At 41.6% G+C, this 4,569-nt stretch overlaps 1 long non-coding RNA gene across 1 annotated transcript; it reads left to right on the forward strand.

Annotated features, from left to right (window-relative positions):
- Window positions 1-1,580: 1,580 nt before the first annotated feature.
- On the forward strand, window positions 1,581-3,817 carry LOC311444591. Its single transcript, XR_014697972.1, has 3 exons — window positions 1,581-1,643; window positions 2,308-2,435; window positions 3,679-3,817. It is a non-coding gene; the product is annotated as an uncharacterized lncRNA (long non-coding RNA).
- The last annotated feature ends 752 nt before the right edge of the window (window positions 3,818-4,569 follow it).

Here is a 4,569-nt window from a genome sequence, read left to right on the forward strand (position 1 = left end):
TCTCTTCGTGTTTCTGCTCTCTGAGCCCATGGTTTTCAGGAATGATTGCTACTGCTTCTGCAGTGGTCTCCAGTTTGGGAGGTATAACCTGAGACACTTTCTAAAATTATGGGTTATACTAAAGCTGACACAAGCAATATCTGAGTGCCTGCAACTTTGCTTTCACAGAGAGCATCACTGCATTAGTGCTTACAGATTTGCGGGTGGAAAGACAGGTTTCAGAAACGTGACCATGCATTTTGGAGCCCTCCACAAAGTAGCTGTTTCATTTTAAAATTACTTGATGATGGGCTCTTGGCTCCCATCTAACTGGCACACTGACCACTCTGAATTTCTGGGTGGTTTTAACTACACTATGAGCATTTGGCTGTCTGGCAGCACCATCCTTTGTTTCTGTTGCCTTAGCAGCAGTGAAATTACTTGAGTTACCATCTCTCCTGTTGGGTATAAAAAGACCAGGTCAAAAGAAATATTCCTGAGGTCATTAATGAAGTGAATTATTCATCTGCTGTATATAGTAAATGCAATAGCTTCTTGCATGTCATTCAATACGAATGTCTAAATGTAATTAGCGAGCATGAGATGGCCCTCAGCTTTTTGAGCTACTACTAAAGAGCATACTAACTTTACCAAAGAATGTAAAAGACTAGATGAATCAGGCAGATCAAAGGTCTGTCATGACCCAGTGTGCTATGAGCAGCAGTGGGTATTTAAGGAAAAGGTGTGAGATACGGACTACACAGAAAGATCTTTCCTTGTGATGTCTTCCTGACAGATGGCCCTTGGTGATATAAGAAAACTCCAAGACAAATGTTACATCTGATTGTTGTATTTAATGCCGCAAATAATGTTATTTTCTGTAAATTTAACACTATTTTGAACCTAAGCATAGTTTTTTTTTTCTGAGATCCTGGGCAGAGTAAGACTCATGTAGAGCCCCTTGCTGTTTTTAGTGATGCTGTGTTCCCACGCCTATGTCTGTGCTTACCAACACCGAGATTCCTGTGCTTCCCCAGCCACTCATCATCACTTAGATGGCTAGACTTGGTCTTGAAGATCTTTTTCAACCTGGATGATTCTGTGATTCGAACATAGCAAAATCATCCTAGAACATTTCCTACTCAGCTTCAGAGAGTAATTGATATCACTGCATGCTTTCTGAAATTACATCCAGATGACATTACACAATGCCGGTCCTTTGTACTGTTAATTCTGGCTTTTAGTCCTGCTGATGACACATGCTGCTGTGCGTAGTTCTTCTGAAGTAACTATATCATACAATGACATTTTCCCTTTAGTTTGACTGACGTCAGGCAAACACTTTATCCTTTTGGTTTTGTTCATGTTCTATTTTACACGTTCAGTTCTCCATCCATGCATTCAAATAAGGATTCATTTCTGTTACATTTACATTGTTAGACCATACAGTGGAATTTATTCCACTGCAGGATATATTCTTTGATTCCAAACAGTAATGAAAGATTTCACAGCCATTTTTGCTGTTATGTTGCTAACACTGATCTGTTCTTTCCAGGTGGCACCACCGGACTCCACACTGATGCTCTTACAGTGCTTCTAGAGTGACCACCAAGTTCAGACTCAGCCTTGATATTCACATCTCATTTATCTTCAATTTTGAACAGGTTTCTAAATTCTTAACCTTATTGTTACAAAACTTATGTGACCTATTCTTTCTATCTTCTAATTAAACCAACATAAATAAACAGCTGGCAGTCATTCATAGCAAGTGGAGAAACAGCACAAAAAGCCCCAGTAAATATCTCATTGTCTGCAATGAAAACGCTGTGGGCTCTTGTTTGAAAGATGCTCCATTTCAGTACAATCTAAATATATTAAATCATGAATAAATGTATGAAAGAAATAGTAATAAGAAGTCATACAAAAAGCATTTCAACCTGCACCTTCAATGGGATGTTTCTGCTGCTCTTTGACTTCTGCTGCTTTTACTGGCATTGGCTCAGTCCCCAGCACTGTGTGTCTGCTTGAGCTATGACAGCAGATGGCAGCTTACTCAAAAATAGAGGGGCAAAAAGGATTACTACAGGAGAAAACAAAGCAGAAAGATCACTGGCATGCTCTGCCAGCCTGCTGCTGTTGGCAAGGTCACATCATTGATCAACAGCAAAATTCAGCCATGAGGGATCTCTGTGCTTGCCTAGGCTGGGGAAGTGAAGTGCTTTGCTTCTCTGTGTAACATTTACAGCATAAAAGGAGCCTGGTCGCTTTTTAAATAATACGATCGACACTTCATTGAGTCACCAGCGTATATGACCTGTCACTTTACAGTCACAGCACAACCTCATTGCCTGCACAATGCTGCAAACACTGGTGTCAACAGACCTGCCTCAGCTCCCTGTTCACCCTCCTCCTGAGATTCCTCCACGGCCTGATGAAGAAGAGAAAGAGAAGCAAGGGTAATTTAACAGAATAAAATTGTCATGCTCCTATGAATCCTTCACCTTAAACCTGTGAGAAAATAAATAAATAAATATGTAAATATTATTCTTTAAAACTCCACTTCGATTTGAGTTACAATACTGTCAGAAGGTGACACTTTCACATGGGCTAAGGCATTAGCTTTGTCATTTCTTTACTCAAGAGGTGCGACCCATTAGCCACAACCCAAATCACCGTATCTGTGTTTCTCCATTATCCAAATCCAAGGAGAATTAATCTAACAGAGGCACAAAGGTCATTGCAATGTATGTTTCTATTTATACAAGGGAGTTGATGCTTTACTGCCAGATAGAGGTGTAACATAATTTGCCTCAAGAGAATTAATCTACTGACCAGCCTAAGTAAGATAAAAGTGTGCTCCTGTTCATTGACAGGAGTCTTCTGGATTCAGGCTGTAAGTATGTCCTCTACGCCACAAGAAGTTAAGCTGAATATCTCTTTTTTGCCTTATGTGATTGCAGCATAGCTGGCATGAAGGGTTACGAGATTAAACAACTGTTCTGTCCAACTCTGATATCTTAATTTGTTCCGGAAAACCCAGAATAGTACCACTTTTTTTCTCATTTCTCACTGTAATGTAGGAAGAGCAGGGCTAGAATGCATTGTTCTCAAAAAGCTCTTGTAAGTTTTGACTTTGTTTTTGTAGCTGGAGCCCTCTGAACAGGCATCCGCTCTCTCCTTGCAAAACCCTACCAGGAGTAGCTCAGAGAGTTCATGATAATGAAGGCACGTGAACAGAAACAAATCAATAAAGGAGGGCATTGCATCACTTCTAGTCTGATACCTGCTGGTGTTTTTGTGTCCTCAGAATGAAACAATCTATTTTTCTTCATTTGCATAGGCAAGCCACTGACTTTTCCTGTGAATAGTTAAATAATGGTTTTGTCTCCAGCCTTTTCTTGCAGCCAGGAAGATTTTTGTCACTACATCATTCATCTCAGCTGACACTTGTGCATAGGTTAAAGAAAATGAAATTAAGGAGAGATATTAGAAATTCTCCCTTTGTAAATTGCTTCAGAGTCCAAGAATTACGATTTGTGTGCATATGTGCATTTACCAAATTAAATGTCTTTACTGTGAAAGCTTAACAGATAAAAGTCAGTTTATTAACACTGTTCCTACATCAGGTGGGACCCTCATTATACCAAGCAGAGCTACAAGGTTAAGAAATAACTTTTTTTTTTTTTTTTCTTTCTGCAGAAAGTTTGCACCTGTCAGAGCTGCAGGGGCACTAACAGGCTTTGATGGCCCTGACCAACCTCAGCTGGGCCTCTGCCCACACCCTGCCCATGGACCCAGCCCATTTAAGCTCAGCCTTGGGGTCTTTGCAGTTTCTGCTGGTGTTGCAGAAGTGCTGTTCTCCAGCTCAGCTGCAGTCATGCCTCTCCCTGACCATGCGCCCAGGTGATTTGGACCCTAATCTGTGGATGGACTTCCTGACTTGCCACAGACCTGCTTCATCACCGCACAGTTACTGATGGGCTTGGTGCTGGGTTGTCATCCCTAGCCCTGCTTGCTGTGCTCGGGTACCAAGAGACTGCACCCTGGCTGCTGAGGCCCCTGCCCTTCATCTACGTTGAGCATGGTTCCTGGCTTGTAGGGAGCAGCTGACCCTGCTGTATTCACACAGTAAGTCTTCTCTTGCCAATAAAACTGCTGCTGTTGGTGTGCATCATAGCTGAAACAAAAGCTGTCAACAAATCCAAAAGTTTTCAATCAAAATTGATAATACAAAACCTTAGGATGTGTTGGGTATCAATGTAGTGTGTAGAGGAAGCCTTTGCTCTGTTTCACTTGGGGGATGACTTACATTTGAGTTCAAAGGGCTGATCTTATCTCTTCATCTAGCCAAAATACCCTTCTTAAATGTTCAAAGTCACAAAAATAAGGGGAGCTGGCACCAAACAGTGTGGTTATATGGATTTTAGCAGCGCTTTGTACTGTTCTTTTGGCTATGGTATGCAAAGCAGATTTACTACGCTGTCAATCCCATCACTTCTTCTTGATTTGGGCTGCCAACCAGCACAGACCTGCGTGCTGTGCCCACAGCAAACACATCATCAGCCCACCCCAACACTGTGCCGCTCCCCA

This window comes from Aythya ferina (assembly GCF_964211825.1).
Source record: "Aythya ferina genome assembly, chromosome: 14".
In the NCBI taxonomy this organism is placed as follows: Eukaryota; Metazoa; Chordata; class Aves; order Anseriformes; family Anatidae; genus Aythya; species Aythya ferina.